Raw genomic sequence first — 26,720 nt, forward strand, 5'->3', positions numbered from 1 at the left:
TCTCACATGTATATACTGTCTACTACACTATCTATTCTATATCATCTATTGCATCTTAGCCGCTCTGGCACTGCTCATCCATATAAAAGAAAACATCCCTTTTTCAGGACCCTGTCTTTCAAAGATCATTCGTAAAAAAAAAAAAAACTTCACAGATATTCATTGTAAAGGGTTTAAACACTGTTTCCCATGCTTGTCCAATGAACCGTAAACAATTAATGAACATGCACCTGTGGAACGGTCGTTAAGACACTAACAGCTTACAGACGGTAGGCAATTAAGGTCACAGTTATGAAAACTGAGGACACTAAAGAGACCTTTCTACTGACTCTGAAAAACACCAATAGAAAGATGCCCAGGGCCCCTGCTCATTTGCATGAACGAGCCTTAGGCATGCTGCAAGGAGGCATGAGGACTGCAGATGTGACCAGGGCAATAAATTGCAATGTCCGTACTGTGAGACGCCTAAGACAACGCTACAGGGAGACAGGACGGACAGCTGATTGTCTTCGCAGTGCCAGACCACGTGTAACAACACCTGCAGAGGATCGGTACATCCGAACATCACACCTGCGGGACAGGTACAGGATGGCAACAACAACTGCCCGAGTTACACCAGGAACGCACAATCCCTCCATCAGTGCTCAGACTGTCCGCAATAGGCTGAGAGAGGCTGGACTGAGGGCTTGTAGGCATGTTGTAAGGCAGGTCCTCACCAGACATCACCGGCAACAACGTCGCCTATGGGCACAAACCCACCGTCGCTGGACCAGACAGGACTGGCAAAAAGTGCTCTTCACTGGCCAGTCGCAGTTTCGTCTCACCAGGGTAATGGTCTGATTCGCGTTAATCGTCGAAGGAATGAGCGTTACACCAAGGCCTGTACTCTGGAGGGGATCGATTTGGAGGTGGAGGGTCCGTCATGGTCTGGGGCGGTGTGTCACAGCATCATCGGACTGAGCTTGTTGTCATTGCAGGCAATTTCAACGCTGTGCGTTACAGGGAAGACATCCTCCTCCCTCATGTGGTACCCTTTCTGCAGGCTCATCCTGACATCACCCTCCAGCATGACATTGCCACCAGCCATGCTGCTCGTTCTGTGTGTGATTTCCTGCAAGACAAGAATGTCAGTGTTCTGCCATGGCCAGCGAAGAGCACAGATCTCAATCCCATTGAGCACGTCTGTGACCTGTGGGATCGGAGGGTGAGGGTTAGGGCCATTCCCCCCAGAAATGTCCGGAAACTTGCAGGTGCCTTGGTGGAAGAGTGGGTTAACATTTCACAGCCATAACTTGTAAATCTGGTGCAGTCCATGAGGAGGAGATGCACTGCAGTACTTAATGCAGCTGGTGGACACACCAGATACTGACTGTTACTTTTGATTTTGACCCCCCCTTTTGTTCAGGGACACATTATTACATTTCCGTTAGTCACATGTCTGTGGAACTTGTTCAGTTTATGTCTCAGTTGTTGAATCATGTTATGTTCATACAAATATTTATACATGTTAAGTTTGCTGAAATTAACGCAGTTGACAGTGAGAGGATGTTTCTTTTTTGCTGAGTTTATTTTATATTTATATATTCTTATCCCATTCCTTTACTAGATTGTGTGTACACAGGTTTTGTTGTGGAATTTGTTAGATATTAAGTTTTGTTGTGGATATTACCTGTTAGATACTGCTGCACTGTCGGATCTAGAAGCATAAGCATTTCCTCTACACTCGCAATAACATCTGCTAATGACCTGTATGTGACCAACACAATTTGATTTAAGTTCTACCACCATTTCTCAGATAATACATTTTAAAGACACAAAGAGATCCCAGATCCCACCTTGTCTAGCATATTTTGTTTTGTCGATATTTGGAAAGTTTACAGACAAATGTTCTGTTACCATCAGGCCTGTCGTGACATTTTCTATCCAACATGTACTTTTACTCACATAAAAAGGTGGAATGGAAACCTGATTACTGCTGCACTTTTTTCCTGTAATGTTGATGCTTTTTATGTTGGTTGATTCCCTACGCACAATAGTCAAAAATATTTCATTAGCCCCTCCAAGATTTCAATTTTTTTGTCCCCTGCATTTCCTTACATTAGAACACATTGATAGAACAACTACATTTAACTCTAGTTCTGCTCCTCTTTACAGAGAAAACCTTTTCAACAATGGCATTGCTACTATACCTTGGGTTGGCGCTTCCACATGTACTTCATGTAGGCGTAAGTGACGTGGGGGTGGTCCAGTTGTTTGGAGGGGTCCAGCCCCAGGAGAAGGACCAGCCCCAGGAGAAGGACCAGGGTCTTATGTGTCAAGGACTGGGAAAGAAGAGAGAATAATTTCTTTACGGACAATGACATTGATAATCTTGCTAAATAAACAACTCAAGTATACCACACAACTGTGGAGGGCGTAAAGCTAAACATGGTCCCTCGCAGAGGGGCCCGCCTTTTAGAACAGGGCCTTCTTTCAGACATGTGCTCCTCGTTTGCCCATAATCACATTATTCTCTCGATGTTCGCTCGACTGAATGTGCAAACCATTTAACCGCATTTATCCGCATTTAACCATGGCAAGGTGACTGGGAACATGGACGTGTACAAACAGACCAGCTATGACCTCTGTAAGGCAATCAAAGTGCCAAAACGTCAGAATAGAGTGGAGTTGTAATTCAACATCTCAGACATGAGACAATTTGCATACACAGACGATGCAATCACCATTGCACTGCACACTGCCCTATCCCATCTGGACAAGATGAATACCTATGTAAGAATGCAGTCCATTGACTACAGCTCAGCCTTCAACACCATAGTGCCCTCCAAGCTCATCCCCAAGCTCGGGGCCTGGGTCTGAACCCCTCCCTGTGCAACTGGGTCCTAGCCACTAAATAGCACTGGAATAGCACACACGTAGGTACGCACCCCAGGGGGTTGGTGGCACCTTAATTGTGGAGGACGGGCTCGTGGTAATGACTGGAGTGGAATCAGTGGAATGGTATCAAATACATCAGACACATTGGTTTCAAGGTGTTTGATGCCATCTCATTTGCTCTGTCCCGGACATCATTTTGAGCCGTTCTCCCCTCAGCAGCTTCCACTGGAACACACACACACACACACACACACACACACACACACACACACACATCAACTGTTGGCATCAACTGGGCAATGGAGAGTGTAGAGCTTTATATATTGGCATTGTAAATTATCGTTCTAAGGGAAAGCAACACTGTTGTGTCTACGAAAACCATGTAGTAACAGACCAATCACTTCAGCTGATTTACAAGATAGACATATGACTTCTCAGGCAGATGCACGCTCTCAACCTCCCAGTACACGCCTCTCCTACCCCAAAGAAAGCCGCAGAGTACAACTGTCCGGAATCAAACGATTACCAAGCATATCCAGAAGACACAACGGAGTTCATGTTGACATTTGGGCTTTTACCCTTTCCCCCATCATTCAGCCTCATTCAATGAGAATAGGCTCGTCTTTTATTAGTCACCTTTCTCCCTTTCAGCGGAGGGAAACCTATAGGCCACACATGGAGTTAATCTAAGAATTAGAGAAGGGACGCAGGGTGCATGTCTCTGGGGGTTAGGGTTAGAGAGTGATGGGCGGGATGGGTTGACAGGGCCCAGAGGAACAGGTTGGTGTCAGTGGTCGATCCAGACCATGTCAGACACCTCCCTGGCATTTGGCCTGGACGGCTCCATATCGAGAGACCATCAGCTCATCTCGGACTCCATCGCTCATCCCAGAATGAAACACAGCTTATGGGACAGACCTTGTTGATACCTCACTCAGTTTGCTCCGGGGTGAAAGTTACATTTATGAGTGGGAGTTACATAATGTTTCCACACCAAGGAAGTGCCACATTGTAAAATACAAAGCTGTTGGATGTTTTATCCCTTTTATGAAAGGAAGAATTGAACAAATGGGATTCTTGTTTGATCACTTGTAAGGTCATCGATACAGTATTTAACATTAATGGAAAAGACTGTAAAATGATTAGCAATGTTAAAGTTCTAAAAGGATAAACAAATCATTCTTTTCACACCTCGCTATGAAATCTTCAAAAGTGTCAGGACAGTATCATTTAAGACAATGTAAAACCTACAGAAAAACGGCTACTCTTGGGTTAGCATATGTCAAGCATGTTTCCCTTACCGTAACCTTTGTTACCCACACCCAAACAATCGTGCCCCTATTGATTTCAATTGAATATATTGGTGTTTGAATCACTTTCGTGTTACTTCGGGGGGCCTTTGCACCTTGCCAAGGAAAATAATTTAGGGAAAACAATGGATGCTGATGTCTCTCACCTGCTGAGCCAATGAGGTCCTGATGCAGAGCAAGCATGACCCTGTAGAAGGCTCCATCGTGTGTGACCCTGGGAATCATGCACGTATACTCCTCCATGCTGTCCCAGTGGCCTGCACACACACACACACACACACACACACACACACACACACACACACACACACACACACACACACACACACACACACACACACACACACACACACACACACACACACACACACACACAAAATCCTTTCTATGCTTAATGTATGATTTTAGCTGTGTGCTTTGTACCACCTCACCATGAAATTAAAGCTGAATGTAATATACATTTTTATTTTACATATTTATAAATCCTAATATCGCCCAGATATGGAATGAATCAAATAAATCCAATAAGCAGACTTATTATTATTTAATGTGTATGTTTTCTCAATGTACAAACTAAAAGACTGCAGTCAGTGTCTGGGCGTGAATGGGGTATATGGAGATCAGTGGCTACACACTGTGCTGGGGTTACGGATCAGGTTCTAAGGTAATGAAGCCATAGACCACCTGGAATTGATAAGCAATAGTGTGGTCTTGCACATTATGATCTCTGTGGCCGACGTCAGTAAGAAATTTAAGCCTATTAACCCTTGCAAGGCTGCCGGCTCAGATGGCATCCCAAGCCGCTTCCTCAGAGCATGTTCAGACCAGCTGGCTGGAGTGTTAAAGGACATATTCAACCCTTCCCTATCCCAGTCTGTTGTTCCCACTTGCTTCAAGATGTCCACCATTGTTCCTGTACCCAAGAAAGCGAAGGTAATTGAACTAAATGACTATCGCCCAGTAGCATTACCTTCTGTCATCATAAAGCGCTTTGAAAGGCTAGTTAAGGATCATATCACCTCCACCTTACCCGACATCATAGACCCACCACAATTTATATACCGCACCAACAGATCCACAGACGATGAACTGCACACTGTCCTATCCCACCTGGACAAGATGAATACCTACGTAAGAATGCAATCCATTGACTACAGCTCAGCCTTCAACACCATAGTACCCTCCAAGCTCATCCCCAAGCTCAGGGACCTGGGTCTGAACTCCTCACTGTGCAACTGGATTCTAGACTTCCTGACGAGCCAACCCCAGGTAGTGAAGGTAGGTAACAACACATCAGCCACGCTGATCCTCAACACGGGGCCCCACAGGGGTGCGTGCTCAGCCCCCTGCTGTACTTGCTGTTCACCCATGACAGCGTGGCCACACAAGTCTCCAACTCAATCATCAAGTTTGCTGACGACACAACAGTGGTAGGCCTGATTTACCAACAACGATGAGACAGCCTACAGGGAAGAAGTGAGAGCCCTGGCGGAGTAGTGCCAGGAAAAAAAATTCTCCCACAACGTCAACAAAACAAAGGAGCTGATCGTGGACTACAGGAGACAGCAGAGAGGGGCACGCCCACATCCAGATCTACAGGGCCGCAGTGGAAAGGTGTCGTGGTAATTTCCTGTATTACTAAATGAGGAGAGTTTACAAACCACACACCAGTCAGAGTTATACTTAAACTTCATCTTTAATTATATGAGCTTCACCATAGCCCTTTGACTCTCAGATCAATTCAGTGTCTATAAATGAATTCTGAGAGTGCCTATAAGAAAATACCAAGATCTTTTATAGCCAAGATACACCCCTCTCAACTTACATGAAGAACCACAGATCTTAGGAACAGTTCACAAAGAAATACTTTTACTTGAGAGAGGAGTATCCCATAGCCAGGTAGCATTAGCTATAAATTATCGTTCAGTTTGGTCTCTAAGACGAGGTTCTAATCTCGTTCTTGGTACTTCATAGTACCAAAACATTACCTCATCCAATGGCATATATCAATTGTCAACTCTAGACACTCCCATCTCTACACCCCCTCTTCTCCCCACTCCTGGACAAGCTCACTGAGGGGAGTGACTTGTGCACAGACATTGTGGAGCCAAGAGATAATTGGTTCCCCCTTAATCATCCCTTCACATGGTTTAACAGATACATTCACATATGAAGACAATGTTCCATTCTGTCCTCCTCCCCTTCTGATATTCTGCATAGCACCAGACATGTAAAAGACAAGCCTGACCTCTCCCCTCTCTGGGCCCCAAGTGACTTTTTCCTAGCAGAGAAGGGAAAAGTGCAACTGCCAACAGTATAGTCCAAAAGGAGACATTCTAATGACAAGTATCTCACATAAGCATATTATGAAGATAAATAAAACATCTTATTTATCTATGTTACCCAACTAATTTCTGTTTCATCCCCAACAAAGGGTCAAAAGATTAAAGTTCCTCGGCGTGCAAATCCCTTAAGACCTTAAATACGTGATGACAAAGGCGCAATAGCGCCTCTTCAACCACATGAGGCTGCAGAAATTTGGCTACCACGGTAGTTATTTTATGGCTGGTTATGACACCTACATAAAAGTAAAACACACAAAACCTAACACGGTAGTTATTTATGGCTGGTTATGACACCTACATAAAAGTAAAACACACAAAACCTAACACGGTAGTTATTTATGGCTGGTTATGACACCTACATAAAAGTAAAAACACACAAAACCTACCACGGTGGTTATTTATGGCTGGTTATGACACCTACATAAAAGTAAAAACACACAAAACCTACCACGGTGGTTATTTATGGCTGGTTATGACACATACATAAGAGTGTCAAAACCTACCACGGTAGTTATTTTATGGCTGGTTATGACACCTACATAAAAGTAAAACACACAAAACCTAACACGGTAGTTATTTATGGCTGGTTATGACACCTACATAAAAGTAAAAACACACAAAACCTACCACGGTGGTTATTTATGGCTGGTTATGACACCTACATAAAAGTAAAAACACACAAAACCTACCACGGTGGTAATTTATGGCTGGTTATGACACCTACATAAGAGTGTCAAAACCTACCACGGTAGTTATTTTATGGCTGGTTATGACACCTACATAAGAGTAAAAACCCACAAAACCTACCACGGTAGTTATTTATGGCTGGTTATGACACCTACATAAGAGTGTCAAAACCCACTAAACTTACCACACAAGGCAAAACATTCCATTACACCATAAACATACATACACGTATGCCATGTTTTTTATTGACCATAAATTAAAACTGTAATTGCACACTCACTGATACACTCACCTGCCCCAATGCTTGGTTGCTGATGACTGGGATGAATGCAGGAGCAGATTTCAGGAGCAGGACAAGACACCCTCTATTTGACTGATGTCTGATATTAGGGCAAGTACGTGATAGGCCTATCTGGTTTATATGATTATGATGGTCTAATGCTTCTTGACAGTGTCATAAAGTGTAGGTAATACAGATGATTTAATATGATGAAAAAAACATGACTAAAGAATTCATTAAAATAACAACAAACAATTTAAGAAACAGGAAACTAAAGGAAACTTCCCAGCAAGGAAAAAAATAATTTGAATAAATGTGGGTATTGACACTCTTATGTAGGTGTCATAACCAGCCATAAAACACCACAATATGCAGTACCAGTCAAAAGTTTGGACACACCTACTCATTCAAGGGTTTTTCTTTTCTTTTTAAAATATTTTTGTCACGTGTGCTCCCTCTCCGGCCTCTAGGTCACCGGGCTGCTCGTTATGGCGCACACCTGTCACCATCGTTGTCATCAGACTCACCTGGACTCCATCACTTCCCTGATTACCTTCCCTATATATGTCACTCCCTTTGGTTCCTTCCCTAGGCGTCATTGTTTCTGTTTCAGTTTCCTGTCTGTGTGTTGTTTGTGTTTCTTGTTTTGTATTATGTTTCATTTATTAAATGATTCACTCGATGAACTTTTTTCCTGACTCCCAGCGCACACGTTACAGATGGCGTATTGCTGCAGAATGACAATGTCACCAGCACAGCACCCCTACACCATCACACCTCCTCCTCCATGCTTCACGGTGGGAACCACACATGCAGAGATCATCTGTTCACCCACTCTGAGTCTCACAAAGACACGGAGGATGAAAGCAAAAATCTCAAATTTGGGCTCATCAGACCAAAGGACAGATTTCCACAGGTCTAATGTCGATTATTCATGGTTTTGGCCCAAGCAAGTGTTTTCTTCTTATTGGTGTCATTTAGTAGTGGTTTCTTTGCAGCAATTTGACCATGAAGGCCTGATTCATGCAGGCTCCTTTGAACAGTTGATGTCCATACCCCATACACGCCCAGACACTGACTGCAGTCTTTTAGTTTGTACATTGAGAAAACATACACATTAAATAATAATAAGTCTGCTTATTGGATTTATTTGATTCATTCCATATCTGGACAATATTAGGATTTATAAATATGTAACTTTATTTGGGCTGCAATTTCTGAGGCTGGTAACTCTAATGAGCTTATCCTCTGCAGCAAAGGTAACTCTGGGTCTTAATTTCCTGTGGCGGTCCTCATGAGAGCCAGTTTCATCATAACGCTTGATGGTTTTTGCGACTGCACTTGAAGAAACTTTCAAAGTTCTTGACATTTTCCCGGATTGACTGACCTTCAAGTCTTAAAGCAATGATGGATCTCTTTGCTTATTTGAGCTGTTCTTGCCATAATATGGACTTGGTATTTCACCAAAATAGGGCTATCTTCTGTATACCACCCCTACCTTGTCACAACACAACTGACATTGACACATTCAATACCACCTTGCACAATCTTGCCTGCATCTAGCTAATCTAGGGTGTAATCATTAGTCCAACAGTTGCAAATGAGAGTTTTATATTGGACAAATTCAGGTATGTTTATCCCCATTTCGTTCCGTTTGCTTTCATTTAACAAACGTTCTCCAACAGAATTGGCGGAACGAATACGCCCCTGATCACACACAAACACAGTTCACTTTCATAGCAGCAGTGCTTAATTTGAGCCCAATCATCACCTCTCCATTTTGGACTGTTTTGTTCCGGGACATGTTTGGCCGGATCTGGTACCTTTTCATGGCATGAAAAATAATAATCACTTTTGGCAATTTAAAAATTTGAATAAACGCAATCAAAGTCCATTCGAGTTGCCCCTTCCTTAATTCTCCTGCCCCCCCCCCCCCCCCCCCTGTATCTGTCACAGAACTAGAATGAGATTCACTTTCTGTGATCCCTCTCCCTCTGCTCTGATAGACATGAGCCTGCAACTCTCATGGCACTTCATCATTTATTTCCTTATACAACCATAGCCACGTGAAGTGTTCTGCAGCACACATGAGAAATTGAAATACATTTGCCAATCTGCTGTCTGTTCAAAAATAAATTAAATAATTCAGAATAGCCAACTACACCATTAGAAAGCCTAAACTTTTGACACAGAGGATAAATGGCTTATTTTAATAGCCTAGCTGTGGAGTGTAGCCCAATACAAGGCATAGCCTACAGTCTGGAATCCACAGCAAATATGTCAGTGAACAAACAGCAGGCAGACAAAACTGGCCTTTTGCAATATTCCAAATAGCCTACAATCGTAGGAAAACACAGGTCGGAAAGCAAATGGCTCCTGCTGAAAAGAGAATACTCTAATATGTCAGCTGTTGGCTACCAAAATATTTGATCAACTTCCAAATATTGTTTGTTTTACAAAGTAAAACAAGAGAGGCTTTTGGCACAAGCGCATAGGCCAAAGAGCTGCACAGCTTTGGGTGAGTAAGTGAAACTGGAAAGCATTTTTAGGACTATAATTTCCTCCTCATATTGTAGCCTACAAAATGTGTCTCCACACAACTAGACCTAGGCTATAGATGGATTCAAGACACGGTCGTTTTCATTGATCTCAGATTCTCCGTTTGTCAGTGTCAAAGTAGTCTGTCATTTGATGATTCGTGCGTTCAAGATGACTGGAAACACTGAAAAAAACGATCTTCAGGTCAGAAAGATGGAGCTCTAGAAAGTGGCCAGAGTTCCCCACTTGGAATTCCTCGTAGGATGACCGTTCAAATTAATTCTCCAAGTCGGAGCTCGTTTTTTCCCCCGATTCCCCAGTTGTCTTGAACGCACTGAAGTCGGAAGTCGGAGATCTCCCAACTCCAAGTTCCCAGTTGTCTTGAACGCGGCATTAAAAAAGATTATGCCAAAGTCTCCAGTCATGTAAAATGACGTAGAATTGCATGAAATTCTACGTAAAAAGGCCAAACATTTCCTGGACCACAAAAAGCCCCAAAAAAAGGTTTCCCATGTGTGCAACTTCTGTAAGCGCCTATACTCTACTGCTCTATTCCACTACGCAAATGTGATGCTATGCATGGAATGCTTTATTATAAAGAGGAGATTTTTTTCTCATGCGTTCCGGTTCCTCAGAGCTCCTCAGGTTCGACCCCTTCTCGATTTGACTTCTTGTTCCTGCTCCTCCCGATTTACAAATGAAGCACTGCATAGCAGCCACAAACCAACAGCATGATCCTTTTGATTGTTGTATAATTCCTTATCACATTTATGTGCTCTCCTCCTCTCACATTTTCCCTTTGCTTATGGACTTCAGGTCAAAGCACATCAGCTGTCTGTGGCCAGGCGAAAGAAACTCTTCCACGCCAAATGTTCAAATCATAATCGCCAACCGCTACACACAGCCTACATCACTGTCACCATATTAGCTAATGTCCTAATCAGCATAGCTGCTAGAACTAACGTGTTAGTAAACCCGCTACAATTACACAGGCCGAGGTGGCAATACATTTATAAAACCAAAAGCCTACCTTTCCTTGGAAGAGTTCCAGTGTTGGATAGCAATAGCCAGCTAGCTAACATAGCATCCCTCTCTTTTTGAGACAGGTGTTTGAGTAGGCTAAACTAGCTAGCTGAATTAGCTTGCTAAGAAAGGAATTTGTTCAAAACTGTTTAACTATTGTCTTTTCTCTCTCTTTGAGTCAACTACTCACCACATTTTATGCACTGCAGTGCTAGCTAACTGTAGCTTATGCTTTCAGTACTAGATTCATTCTCTGATCCCTTGATTGGGTGGACAAAATGTCAGTTCATGCTGCAAGAGCTCTGATAGGTTGGAGGACGTTCTCCGGAAGTTGTCATAATTACTGTGTAAATCCATGGAAGGGGGTAAAATCCACACGCCTCCTAGGTTTTGTATTGGAGTTAATGTACCGAGGGGGACGGAAACTAGCTGTCCACCGGCGACACCATGGTGATACCCTACAGAGTGCTGTTGAGGCTACTGTAGATCTTCAATGCAAAAAAGTGTGTTTAATATATGTAGTATAGTTTTATCTAAAAAGGATATATTTAATATTTCACTATTTATATTTTTCTGATATTCACTGAGGATGATGGTCCTCCCCTTCCTCCTCTGAGGAGCCTCCACTGACACGTGTAGATTGCATCTTGATTACTGTTACACTGGTATTTCAGTTGTTAATTGACACGTGTAGATTGCATCTTGATTACTGTAACACTGGTATTTCAGTTGTTAATTGGATTAGTTGCGACATTTGTTGATCTCATGTTGTTTTCTTTTTAAAATTATTATTTTTGTACTCATTTGACACTATACTGCATTGTTAGGAGCTATTAACATAGCCACCCACTATAACATCTGCTAAACTGTGTACGCGATCAATAAAAGTTTATTTGATTTTGATTTGCTATGGATACATACGGGTGGATGCCAACTCCCATCTAGACGGTCGAGCTGTGGCTGTTATCATCACTGTTTGGCTTCAGTTCCAGCCAGTCTGTCACGGCCGATGCTGGAAGTGGACCAAAGCGCAGCGTGGTGAGCATACATATTCCTTTATTTTAGAAATGACGCCGACAAAAACAATAAACAATACAAAACAACCGTGAAGCTTAAGGGCTATGTGCCACAAACAAAGACTTCTCACGAGTCACCAACCCTGATCCGGTAGCACCCCCCACCCCCCATACCACTGAGTAGCATAGCTAGCATAGCGTCACAAGTAACTTGTAGCATCTAAATATCATTAAATCACAAGTCTAAGACACCAGATGAAAGATACAGGTCTTGTGAATAAAGCCACCATTTCAGATTTTTAAAATGTTTTACAGGGAAGACACAATATGTAAATCTATTAGCTAACCACGTTAGCAAAGGACACGATATTTTTACTCCCAACAACCTTTTCCTGTGTCAGTAGCTATCACTAATTCGACGAAATAAAAAAATATATAGCCACTAACCAAGAAACAACTTCGTAAGATGACAGTCTGATAACATATTTATGGAATTGCATATTTTTTTTTTTTTAAATGTGCATTTTTCAGGTATAAATCACAGTTCTACATTGCAGCTGCAATCTGAAAAGGTGCCGACCAAGCCAGAACAATTACAGAGACCAACGTCATATAACTAATTACTCATTTTAAAACATTTCAGAAAAATACACAGCGTACAGATATTGAAAGCCCAACATCTGGTGAATCCAAACAATATTTCAGATTTATGAAATGTTTTATAACGAAAACAAAATGTAGCGCTAAATTAGCATAGCTATACCAGGCAGATTCGGCTAGGCGGCCACGGCCAGTTCACATGCACAACAGATATGATATAACATCGTAAATTGGGTCTTACTATGGCTGATCTTTCATCAGAATGTTGATCAAAGTGTCCTTTGTCAAGATGAGTCGTTGGTTCTGTTCAGAATTGTTCCTTGCCCACTCCATTTAGCACAGGTACCGGTCGAGTGGCACGGATTTCTCAAACGTAAATACAATCCGACAACGGAACACCGCAAAACTCCCGGAAAAATTCAAATAATCTGATTAAACTATATTGAAAAAACATACATTACGATGATATGGTCACATGTATCAAACAAAATTCGACACGGAGATAGTTTTCATACATAACGCCAGCAAAACAGTACACAATCGCAGCTCAAATTCGAGCGATTCAGTAAACCGGAAGTTGTCGGTCACGCCAAAGAAATGGGTCCTATTTCACGTCAGTCCCAGATAAACAAAGAATTTCTCCTCTGACGTCCTCTTGACAACCAGAGGAAGGCGAATGAAGTGTGTTTCTGGTCATAGGGGGCACGACCATATATAGGCAGAGCTTTGAAGCCAGCATAACACATCTTGATTTTATGTTCTTGGTCATGGAAAGTGCTGTGGAATGACTTCTGTATCACTCAGAGACAAAATTGAAACGGTTTTAGAAACTAGGGATTGTTTTCTTTCCAATGGTATTATTTATATGCATATAGTAAGAGCAATAATTGAATAAGAGGCAGTTTAATCTGTAGAGCAAATTATGCTAATGCAAAAATAGCACCCCCTGTATTCTCAAGAGGTTATTAACTTCCCACACTGAAAGGAGGGAAAAGGGCTACCTAAGTATGGTTCCCAATCAGAGACAACGATACACAGCTGGCCGTGATTGAGAACCACACCCTGACCAAACCAAATAGAGACAAAAAAAGGCTCTCTAAGGTCAGGGTGTGACAGTACCCCCCCCCCCCCTCCCAAAGGTGCGGACACCGGCCGCAAAACCTGAACCTATAGGCGAGGGTCTGGGTGGAAATTTAACCGCGGTGGCGGCTCAGGTGCGGGACGCAGACCCCGCTCCACCACTGGCTCACCCAACTTTGGTGGCATCTCTGGTGCGGGGACCCTCGGGCCCCGGACTGGGCACTCTCGCTGCGGGCCCAGGACAGAGCACCCTCGCTGCGGGCCCCGGAATGGGCACCCTCGTTGCGGGCCCCGGACTTGGCACCCTCGTTGCGGGCCCCGGACCGGAGCCCGTCGCTGGAGGCTCCGGACCGGAAACCGTCGCTGGAGGCTCCGGACCGGAGAACGTCGCTGGAGGCTCCGGACCGGAGAACGTCGCTGGAGGCTCCGGACCGGAGAACGTCGCTGGAGGCTCCGGACCGGAGATCGTCGCTGGAGGCTCCGGACCGGAGAACGTCGCTGGAGGCTTCGTGCTGGAGGCCGTCGTTGGAGCCATGTCTCACCCCTGGAGGCTTCTTACCATGGATCATCACTGGAGGCTTCGTGCCATGGATCATCACTGGAGGCTTCGTAACATGGATCACCACTGGAGGCTTCCTGCCATGGATCATCACTGGAGGCTTCGTGCCATGGATCATCACTGGTGGCTTCGTGCCATGGATCACCACTGGAGGCTTCGTGCCATGGATCATCACTGGAGGCTTCGTAACATGGATCACCACTGGAGGCTTCCTGCCATGGATCATCACTGGAAGCTTCGTGCCATGGATCATCACTGGCGGCTTCGTGCCATGGATCATCACTGGAGGCTTCGTGCCATGGATCATTACTGGAGGCTTCGTGCCATGGATCACCACTGGAGGCTTCTTGCCATGGATCACCACTGGAGGCTTCTTGCCATGGATCAACACTGGAGGCTTCGTGCCATGGATCACCACTGGAGGCTTCTTGCCATGGATCATCACTGGAGTGGAGAGACACACAGGAGGCCTGGCTCTGGGAGCAGGCACAGGACTCACCAGGCTGGGGAGACATGCAGGAGGGTTAGTTCTTAGCACAGGCACAGGACTCACCAGGCTGGGGAGACATGCAGGAGGCCTTGTCCTTGGCCGAGGCACCGGATACACTGGGCCATGGAGGCGCACTGGAGGTCTCGAGCTAAGAGCCTGCACAACCCGTCCTGGTTGAAAGTTGACTTTGGCCCTGCACGTGCGGGGCGCAGGCACAGGACGCACTGGGCTGTGCAGACGCACTGGAGACATAGTGCACAGAGCCGGCGCAGGATATCCTGGGCCGTAGAGACGTACTGGAGGTCTGGAGAGCAGGGCTGGCACAATCCTTCCTGGCTGGATGCTCACCCTAGCCCGGCAGATGCGGGGAGCTGGGATGTAGCGCACCGGGCTAAGAACGCATACTGGAGACACCGTACGCTCCACCGCATAACACGGTGCCTGACCAGTACGACGCCCGCGACGGTAAGCACGGGGAGTTGGCTCAGGTCTCCAACCTGACTCAGCCACACTCCCCGTGTGCCCCCCTCCCAAAATAAAATTTGGGGCTGCCTCTCGGGCTTCCTTGCCAGCCGTGTTCCCTCATAACGCCGGTTCCCTTTTCCTGCTGCCTCCGCTCTCCTGGCTGCCTCCACCTGTTAACCATGGGAGGCGATCCCTTCCAGCCAGGATCTCCTCCCATGTGTAGGATCCCTTGCCGTCCAATATGTCCTCCCATGTCCAGTCCTCTCTTCCTCGCTGCTTGGTCCTTTGGTGGTGGGTAGTTCTGTCACGTTCGTCGTATTGAGGAGACCAAGGCGCAGCGTGATATGAATACCTTCTACTTTTAATAACGGAAGAACACTGAACAAACTAACAAAGTAACAAAAACGAACGTGAAGCTAAATAGAACGAGTGCTGACATGCAACTCCACATAGACAACTACCCACCCTCGTCACACCCTGACCTGACCAAAATAATACAGAAAATATAGAAAACTAAGGTCAGGGCGTGACAGGAGGGTTACGTAATGTGTGTGTGTGTGTGTGTGTGTGTGGACAGAGCAGGGTGAGGGCTTCCAATGCATGTCCTTTGTTTCGAAAATGTTATTTCATATCTGGAGCTGATCCCTCTGGAGAATATCAAACACTTTGAGGAATAACAGAAGGGGTAATACATAATGCAGTTAAAATAAGAGAGGAGCTTCTGAAAATCGGTAACGAAGAGAAATAGACCTTGGCCAAGAATCTTACAAAACATAACAAAATAGTTCATATTGATATGATATACCTACGCCCCAAATGTGAAAAAGTGCCAATTAGCAGGCTTTCCACTTGGCATGTGAAGCAATCCCACATGGACATGAGAAAATAGTGTGTATATTACGCCTACGGTAAGGGATTTTAGTATGGTTTTTGGTATGAATTTTATAATTTCGAGAAAGGAGAAATTGTAGAAATAATAGTATCAGGTATGTGACTTTGACAAATTTAAGTCTTCCCATAAACTATAGGAGAAAAATACCAATATATCTACCCATGCGTACAGTGCTATTGACAATGGAAGTAGACATCCTCTCGCCCCGAGTTGGAGAGTGATCACAGGAAATTCCCGTGGACCATATTTCAAATGGTGCTCATCCTGTTGTTAAGGGATGAGTTTCGAGGTAGGAGATAAGGAGACACTTTCTAGGGACAATTTAAAGTGTATGTACAATAGAGATGGATGGAGAACAGTGAAGTCGGTGAAGTCACTTACCAGTTCACCAAAGTGCTTCATGGCATACTCCAGGACCCCAGATGCTGTCTCTGGCTGCTGCAGTTTGTTATTGATGCTGGAACGAGACGGACAGAAGCAAAGAGACAGCTTTTAGGCAATTTCCATACCCAATCTGGCAACCGACTCTCAGGAGCTCTCCTGAGTCGAATTAAGCATTCTCTGGGTGATGGATAGCGCCTGAGGTCCCACACACATAAATATATACAACAATCAGAAGTTATGAAATGGAAGGAATGGGAGCCAGGCAATGCTGTCACTGTATGCCTGATTGCACTGAACAACCCTGGTTGAGAGCCATGTCTGCTGAGAGAAAGCATGTTTGGAGAGTGGGTCTAATTTATGAATCATCAGTAGAGTACATCCAATTTGTTTTCTGAAAAGTAGTCCACCTGGTCCCGTGTGGCTCAGTTGGTAGAGCATGGCGCTTGCAACGCCAAGGTTGTGGGTTCATTCCCCACGGGGGGACCAGGATGAATATGTATGAACTTTCCAATTTGTAAGTCGCTCTGGATAAGAGCGTCTGCTAAATGACTTAAATGTAAATGTAAATGTATGTGTGCTTATGTTTGATCAAATGGGTGCAATCCATTCGTAAGTCATCACACACGGTTTCTAACCTACAGCACATCCTGAAAGGGCAAACGTGATGAATCCAAAAGTGCAGCTGAATTTACTGTGACTTTAAACATGCATTTGCATTAAATTTGATTTGTGAAGTTAGGGCCAATGACCTTGCCTGGCTACACAAACTCCTTGCTCCTGCCAAACGCTATGCCACGTCCACGGACGTTAGGTCTTCTCCGCAATGAGTCTGGATTTGAGTACCTCCCAGACGATTTTCAGAATGGAAATGTATTCTAGGCCATATGATTGGTCCGAGAAACCGATGGGTGGGCCAGAGCCAGAACATATGTGGGTATAGCGGCTTTCTAGACATTCTGTCTTTGATACTCTGATTAGTTAGCGATGATACTATCGCTGATGACTTCGTTATGTACAACACCCTTCATGTTGACGTCACCAGAAACAACTTCAATAAATGGCAGCCTCGGACTGAAGTCTGTAGCGAACAATACAGCAGCTGAAGAATTCAGTCTGAGTCGGCAGGCAACCAATGACCTCCTACGAACACGAAAGGCTGGGAAAAAACAAACCAATAACAACGCCACCGGTGAGTGACAAAGCAGGGGTCCTGTTGACACATAGGGGATACTGTTGTCATAAAGTCGCCCTTAAATCTGAGAGTAGCCCCCTGGACTCCTTTTATGGTCATTGCTAATTTGCTATCATGAACAAGCCAATTGCCGACTGGAGTGTTCACTCACTGGCTTTTGTGTGTTAAACATGTTTTTTTTTTCACCCAAAAAAGGTGTATATTGTGAAAGGTAAATGTGCTGGCCCAGCCCATCGGCATGTGTCACATTTAGGAGATAAATTACGTGTCATCCGCTTTTCGGTCTTGACAATGATCCCCCAGCTGTCTAATGTGTGTTTAAGAACCCCGTACATCTGGAAGAACTAATCTGAAACACAATTCTGTAGTATTTCCTCAACTATGGAAAGCCACGCTTGCAGTGCCAATACATCTGTTAAAATGTAGCATTTGAAGGAAGGGGGGTCCTGAGGACAGCAGGCGAGAGAATTGAAAGACATTGGAGCCTATATGTCAGGAATCCCAGAGTGCCCTGGGGTCAGGGCCAGACTATTGAGTTGGCTGGACCCAGGGAGTGGTCATCTGCACACAAACACTGCTGTTGCTAACCATATGTATTTTTCTAATACAAAATTGGGCATATCAAACATTAAATATGCGGTAGGTAATAAGTAAAACAGAGTCCACATTTTCTAGAACCAAGACAACTGGGAATTCAGAAACAAAACAAGCTCAGACTGGGAAAAATCGTGACGTCGGTGATGTTAAGGTCGGAGAAGTCAGAGCTCTAGGATGATGACGAGTTTCTGACTTGTAATACCGAGTTGGATGACCGGAAAGAAAATATTTTCCCAGTCAGAGGCCCACAAAAAATCTGAGTTCCCGGTTGTCTTGCTGCACCCAGTTACAGCTTCATATGAACTGTAAAATAACCTTTGTAGCCCCACCCAGTGACCTTTTGAGTTGTTTTGGGCCAACGACATACACTACATTACCAAAAGTATGTGGACACCTGCTCGTCGAACATCTCATTCCAAAATCATGGGCATTAATATGGAGTTGATCCCCCTTTGATGCTATAACAGCCTCCACTCTTCTGGGAAGGCTTTCCACAAGATGTTGGAACATTGCTGCAGGGACTTGCTTCCATTCATCCACAAGAGTATTAGTAAGGTCGGGCACAGATGTTGGGCGATTAGGCCTGGCTCACACTCGGCGTTCCAATTCATCCCAAAGGTGCTCGTTGGGGTTGAGGTCAGGGCTCTGTGCAGGCCAGTCAAGTTTGACCACACCGATCTCGTCAAACCATTTCTGTATGGACCTCACCTTGTGCATAGGAGCATTGTCATGCTGAAACAAGAATGGACCTTCCCCAAACTGTTGCCACAAAGTTGGAAGCACAGAATTGTCTAGATTGTCATTGTATGCTGTAGCGTTAAGATTTCCCTCTACTGGAACTAAGGGACCTAGACCAAACCATGAAAAACAGCCCAGACCATTATTCCTCCTCCACCAAACTTTACAGTTGGCACTATGCATTGGGGCAGGCAGCGTTCACCTGGCATCCACCAAACCCAGATTCGTCCATCGGATTGCCAGATGGTGAAGTGTGATTCATCCCTCCAGATAACGAGTATCCACTGCTCCAGTGGCTTTGGGACTCCCAATCACGGCCGGTTGTGATTGTAAATTGTAAATGTTTTCTCCAAGAAACAATGACTAGCCAAAAGGCTATTTACAGGATATGCGCTTTCTTGTTTAAGATTGATGCTCCCACACAGGCACTCATTTCCTGTAGTCATTTTTATTCATCCCCTAATTACAACCTCTAGGGGTTAGGGTTAATCAGCAAATACCTCGAAGGACAAATCAAAAACAAAGAAAAACTAAATCACACACACACACACACACACACACACACACACACACACACACACACACACACACACACACACACACACACACACACACACACACACACACACACACACACACACACACACACACACACACACACACACACACACACACACACACACACACACACACACACAGGCGCGCACACAGCGCTAAAGCTCCCCAGATGAGGTCTACTGACGAATTGGAATAAGTAACAGTGTCCCTCAGTCATAGCCATAGCCGCAGCTTTAAACACAAACTCTAAACACAACCAGATGACAGGGCTCGCATAATATGCTCCATGGTGAGGCCTCCGACAACACAGCCAGCAGCCACCTTACAAGACAACCATCCAGCCAAGCCACTTCTTTGCTGGAAATATGGCCCAGAGTCATTAACAGGCTGAAGTTCCCCTCTGTTTTACCCCTGTGAGGCATTACCCCAGCCACCAAAAAGTTACTGGAAAAAGCTGTAACTGTACTGAGTGGCTGTAGCTAGCTACCCCTGTTGTGACTGACTGCCCCTTGAAGTCAGAAGAACTGTGAGCTCCTTCCGTACTGGCTATAGATTGGGCTCAAGCATCTTTTTCTGATTCCCCTGGACATTTCCCCGCCCAGACCCAGAATTTGAGGTTGTTTCCTGGCCGCCACTGTTACCATAGCTTTGGTTTATAAGAGACCAGGGGCTTTAGCCTTTTGTTAAGTGCTTTGAGACACAGGGCTTAGTAGAAAGCACAATGAAAATCAAATGTAATCGTACTGCAGAGACCAAATCCTTTTTTTTTCACTAAACCTGCAGAGCCCATCTAATTTGACCACACATTTCCAGATAGTCCCAAAAGACAGAGCTCAGCCCTTTGTTATTGTAATATTTGTGTTGTGGAGAAATGACCAGGCAGGAGACGGGAGTACAGTTAGTTTTCCTTTAGTCAGAACCTCTCGTGCTCTACAGCCCCCGGCACAATAGTGCGCATGTGCATTTCCTATTAGGTGTAGTAACGTAACACTGTCGTAAAACATCACCGCTTAGTAACAGCATAGTAACTAATATAAAACAGATGTAGATCACCCATACTACATATTACAAAAAATAGAGTCTTTGGTCCTATTGTCGTTTATCATGTCAGAAAAGAACAAATAATACCGTTAAATTAAACCGTCGGCGGGCAACCATTCAATATTTCTAGTCATGGTGAAAGTATTCAGTTACCTGGGCTAATCAGAAACATTGACTAAGTGTTGCCTCTTGGCTCTCATGATTAATATAACTAAGGTAGAACCCCTGTAATTGAACACTGGGGGGAAATCACTCTACACTCAAGGAGGTTTTAAAGAGTGACATAAATCACGGTCGAAAATATAGGTGAATCATCTTGAGGGTCAGTCTATATTGTGTGATAAAAAATTATGTATAAATTACAGTTGCTTTGATTTGATACATTTGCTTTACCAATTTAAAAGTATTGTATTATACATTCAAGTATTGAGAGACTTAACCTTTACGAAAGCAGACATGCTGAACTCTCTGGTCGATTAAAGCATCCACATAGAGGAACAAAAACACTCTATTCTCACGCAATCGTCCTGTTTTTTCAATACCATTGAGTAGATTGGCTTTTGGTTTTAACGAGACAGAATATAATCCTCAAGAAAAATGTTGCCAATTCTGCCCCAGACCATAAAGTATGTGTGAAGGAGAGAGAGACAGAATTACTGAACCTGATCTGCAGTAATCAGGAAAGTATCCTCTTAGGACTAATAGTGGCAAACGTTTGACAGAAAAACCTGTAAAAAAATTACACAACATTGCGCTTTTGTTAGAGTTATATTAAAAATCAGTTTTGGGAAATTAGGGATCAGGTTCCATTGAATTGAGGTGCAGTATTTCAGATTGAGTATTGCGCACATATTTTTCAGATTGAGTATTTCTTCAATGTGTTTTACATAATCATGGTGGAAACTGTACACACACGCAGTGGATGCTTTTCAGTTCAACACTCAAAATAGGTTTATTGACAAAGAAGTGCCCTGGAGCTCTTTCAGCTTGAGAAATCACTGGAACTTCCCACCCTGATGATACGACCACTTCGCCCCATTATAATTGATCATGCTGTTTTGTTCATCTGCAGCTTGGCTTGGTTTTCCGGCAGTATCGGCTTCACCTTGTCTGTAACGTATCGGCTTCACCTTCGATAATGACCCCTTACAAAAAAACTGGAACGTAACAGTGCATTCTACGCTAGTGGGCGATTTTGTCTAGACTTTTCACCAAGGTTCAGGGCGAGAGCCAAGAAATGCACGTGTAAGCCACGCCTGAATCAGGAGGAGCAGCATGTGAGGAGAGGAAAAGTTATTTGAAGAGGTCTTTAAAGAGACTTCAAGCAATGGGGAGTGTCGGCTTCCCTGATGGGGGAGGAATGGGGGGGGCGACCTGATCCATCTGGCAGAAAGAGAAAACAAAGCCCCCACAATGCACTCCTCCAAAATATGCTGAAGAAATTATACGGTGACAGAGATATGTTCTGTCGAAGAAAGTTGTTTGAGTCCGACGACACTGTGCCCTTTCGCCCCTCTGAAATTGCAGTGTTATTGGGGGAAGCTATGGCAAGCACTGGTTGATGGCTATATGGCAGGGCTGGAGTCAGAGAAGGCAATCCCTCTAGTGAGGCTAGAAGAATACAGACTGAATCCCTAGATCGTGAGTCCACAAACTAACATTGGGTTTCTTAATATAATGGTTGCCTTTTGGTGTTAGACTCCTTGACTCTGTTAACCCTATCAGTTCCAGGACTCCACCAAAAATCGGAATTTCATTTATCTTATTTCGATCTGCATGTCCAGCATTTATATTTAGCCTCACAATTAAGTGTTTTACCGTTTTATTTTCAGGACAACCCGGGTTACAAGTAGAACACGAAACAATGTGATATAAACAGTTGCATTCATGAGATTTATTGATAAATGTCAATGAAAAAAAGATCCGCCAAAGCATAAACCTGATAAAAATGTATTTATATGAGTGCTGTAAGTACAGAAATGACTTGTTCAGTGGGAAATGAATATCCAAATAGTCAGTGACAACTGTGTGGAGTTTGTGACAGTAACCATGTGAGCTTATTACAGTATTATAGATACTGTCCTTGGATTTCCTATTGTCCTCTATGTAGAAGAGCCCCTTGCTTTCTAACGACTCTTGTATAGCTTGTCAGCGTCATAGAGCAAAACATGTTACATGTGTGTTTGTGTGAGTCGCAGCTTTTCATAGATAGTAATTTAATAAGCCATTCAGACTCTACAGATATTCTTGCAAAAAGACCTGGCCTCGGGCCCTTTCGGGATCCGCCTTTGGCTCACAAACACCACTCTACTCTGCCCCCACTAATCGCAGAAGAAACAGACAAATCCAATGGTACAACACAGAATTCTGTAGCTCAAACACACGTTTAAACGAGGTTAGAAGTGCAAATCGGTGGGACTCATTGGGTTAAGGCTTTCAAAATGTTCCAAGAGTATGGAAAGTGGAAAAGTGACAGCTGTTTGACATGTCTCTGGCCGTGGTGCATATTCATATTCATTTATGGTTAGATCAGAATTTCCATCATAATCATTGGCCTCTTCAGAGAATTAAGTCAAAACCACAAGTCCAAATCCCATCTCCATCGATGGCTTAGAAAAGGGCAGATTTAGCAAGCTAGCTACTGTAGGACATCACCACAAGCAGACAACCTGACAAATGACGTTTTGCAAAGGAAGTGATTTGAACGGTCTGAAGCCAAATCTAAACTGGCCTCTCCTGGGGAGCGTTTTCCTGCACTGACCTACTTGGTGACCTACTTGGTGTGTGAACTGCTGACTGCTCATAACTTACAGATAGTTGTTGACACATCAACCAGGATCAAGATGCAGGGACATTTGTGACATGCTTGGTAATCAGTGACTGTATTGGAGGGGGAGTGGTTTCATCTCTTTTCTGAATGTTTACAGTATGTTTATGATCTGTGTATTAATATTATTCGTATCAGAAATCCATTCGCATTGCTAGTTATAGCCTACTGTTAGCTAGCTAGCTAGTATATTGGCCAAGGACTAGATAAACTGCATTTTTAAGTGAAGTTTTTTCCTCATTGTAGGCTACTACTTTAAACGACTTTTAGTCTTGAAATCTTTGTTTTTTTACTATACCACCTTACTCACTCTGTTTAGCACATGGCCTCACATGTGAATCCTTAAAGAGATGGGTGGGGCTAAGACCTAAGAGGGTGTGAACGATGCTGAATAGGTGTAGACAAGAAGAGCTCTCCAGTAGGTGTACCAAAACATTTTCTCAAACCTTTATCAACTTTCATAGCAGAATTACTTCCCCACTGTTTCTCAACTGCAATGTATGATATACCATTTTGTAGCGCTGAGTCTCTACCTATATCCAATGTAAAAAACACAACAACATTTTGTGTTTACATGAGATCGAATGGAGCCGGTCGGTCACACGTGTGTTGTTGACTGTGATAAAGGCACGGGATCATAGGCAGCGAGTGAGTTTCAAGTTAGTGGAAAATAATTTGCTGTATAAAAATGCACCTTTTATAATAAAGCTTTCCATGCATCATCGCATTTGCATACTTACGTAAGAGCTGTTCCTTGCGTGGCTGAGTGCATATAGCATAGAGTAGGCCTAGGCTAAACTAAACGTTTTTCCTTTCTTTGCATGGGAAAAAAATGTGTCTTTCTATTAACACGTTTCATGTATATTTATATGACTGGAGGCATAAGCAGAATATTTGTTTTATATATTTTTTTAAATGTAACCTTTATTTATCTAGGAAAGTCAGATAAGAACAAATTCGTGTTTACAATGACGGCCAACCCCAGCCAGACCCGAACGACGCTGGGCCAATTGTGCGCCACCCAATGGGACTCCCAATCACGGCCGGTTGTGATAGACTGGAATCGAACCAGGGTCTGTAATGATGCCTCTTGCAATGTCAGAGCGGCATAGACTAAGATACAGTAGAATGGTAGAATAGAATACCGGTCAAAAGTTTTAGAACACCTACTCATTCAAGGGTTTTGCTTTATTTTTACTATTTTCTACATTGTAAAATAATAGTGAAGACATCAAACTATGAAATAACCCATATGGAATCATATAGTAACCAAAAAAGTGTTAAACAAATCAAAATATGTTTTATATTAGAGATTCTTCAAATAGCCACCATTTGCCTTTATGACAGCTTTGCACACTCTTGGCATTCTCTCAACCAGCTTCATGAGGAAGTCACCTAGAATGCATTTCAATTACAGGTGTGCCTTGTTAAAAGTTAATTTGTGTATCACCACCTGGTACAGCAACTGCACCGCCCACAACTGCAAAGCTCTTCAGAGGGTGGTGCGGTCTGCCAAACGCATTACCGGGGGAAAACTTCCCGCCCTCCTGAACACCTACAGCACCCGAAGCCATAGGAAGGCCAAAAAGATCATCAAATACATCCACAGGTACACCTCCAATTGACTCAAATTATGTCAATTAGCCTAACAGAAGCTTCTAAAGCCATGACATCATTTTCTGGAATTTTCCAAGCTGTTTAAATGCACAGTCAACTTAGTGTATGTAAACTCCTGACCCACTGGAATTGTGATACAGTGAATTATAAGTGAAATAATCTGCCTGTATACAATTGTTGGAAAAATGACTTGTGTCATGCACAAAGTAGATGTCCTTACCGACTTCCAAAACTATAGTTTGTTTTAACAAGAAATTTGTGGAGTGGTTGAAAAACGAGTTTTAATGACTCCAACCTAAGTGTATGTAATCTTCCGACTTCAACAGTATTTATTTATTTTCTTCTTGGGGGGGAATGTGGGAGGGGTCTTGGATGTTTGGGGGACAGCTATTGGGGACTGTGGGGGGATCTTGGAGGGTTCTGGTTCACTTTTATTGGCCTGGTGGGAGATCTTTCAATGTGCCCTTGAGCAGGGCATTGACCCTGGATGCTTCTGTGTGTCACTCTGAATGGGAGTCTGTTGGATGACTGGTGTGGTGTAGTTGTTGAGTGGCTTCACTGCAAGTATATTATACGTTTCGGATATTCAATAAAAAAATATACATTTTATACAACTCACCTTGTGTTCCTTATTCCTGTAAAGAAGAAGATTTGTCTTATCCTTGTGAGATCATCCTTGATTTTGTGGGAGTGTTGGAGAAGAGAAAATACCTCAATAGAGAACTTTGTTCAATGTCACAAAACCTGCTCCCGACTCGTTTATTCCACCTTTCCTTCCCAACCATTGCTGGCAGCAGTGCAGCTGCATTGTGAATTCACGTGGAATTTCATGAAAATTTCATATTGTTTATTTTTTGACTTTTTCCCCCTCCTTTTTCTCCCCAATTTCGAGATATCCAATTACGATCTTGTCTCATCGCTGCATCTCCCCAACAGGCTCAGGTGAGGCGAAGGTTGAGTCATGTGTCCTCCGAAACATGACCTGCCAAACTGCGCTCTTTAACACCCACCCGCTTAACCCAGATGCCAACTGCACCAATGTGTCGGAGGAAACACCGTTCAACTGATGATCGAAGTCAGCCTGCAGGCGCCCAGCCCACCACAAGGACTCGCTAGAGCACGATGAGTCAAGTAAAGCCATACCCGGCCAAACCCTCCCCTGATCCGGACGATGGTGGGCCAATACTGCGCCGCCCTTTGGGACTCCCGGTCACGGCCGGTTGTGACACAGCCTGGGAACCCGGGTCTGTAGTGACGCCTCAAGCACTGCGATGCAGTGCCTTAGACCACTGCGCCACTCGGGAGGCCTGTATCGTTTTAACGGAAAACCGATAGGAAAAAATGACAGTTTAAACGTTCCATTTGTCATATCCCTAGTACTACCAAAGCACAAAAGCAATGTTTGTTTGGCTCATTCGGTAGGTCTCTTCATGTAGGCTACAAATTAACACAAAACAGCTACACAGTTAGAAAACTAGTACCACATTGAAGGCCAGTAACATTCTCCTGCATGTTATTGCGAGCGTTAATTTGGCGTGTTAAGATGTCAGCCGGAGAAGCTATTCCATCTCTGTTTACGTTTTGTTGTTAACACATTTGGACAC

The 26,720-nt window shown here is 43.9% G+C and overlaps 1 pseudogene; it reads right to left on the reverse strand.

Moving 5' to 3' along the window:
- The window catches only part of LOC139543214 (serine/threonine-protein kinase mTOR-like), a 62,111-nt pseudogene that overhangs the window by 15,587 nt on the left and 19,804 nt on the right, over positions 1-26,720 (reverse strand).

The sequence above is a fragment of the Salvelinus alpinus genome, chromosome 17 (assembly GCF_045679555.1).
Source record: "Salvelinus alpinus chromosome 17, SLU_Salpinus.1, whole genome shotgun sequence".
Taxonomy (NCBI): domain Eukaryota; kingdom Metazoa; phylum Chordata; class Actinopteri; order Salmoniformes; family Salmonidae; genus Salvelinus; species Salvelinus alpinus.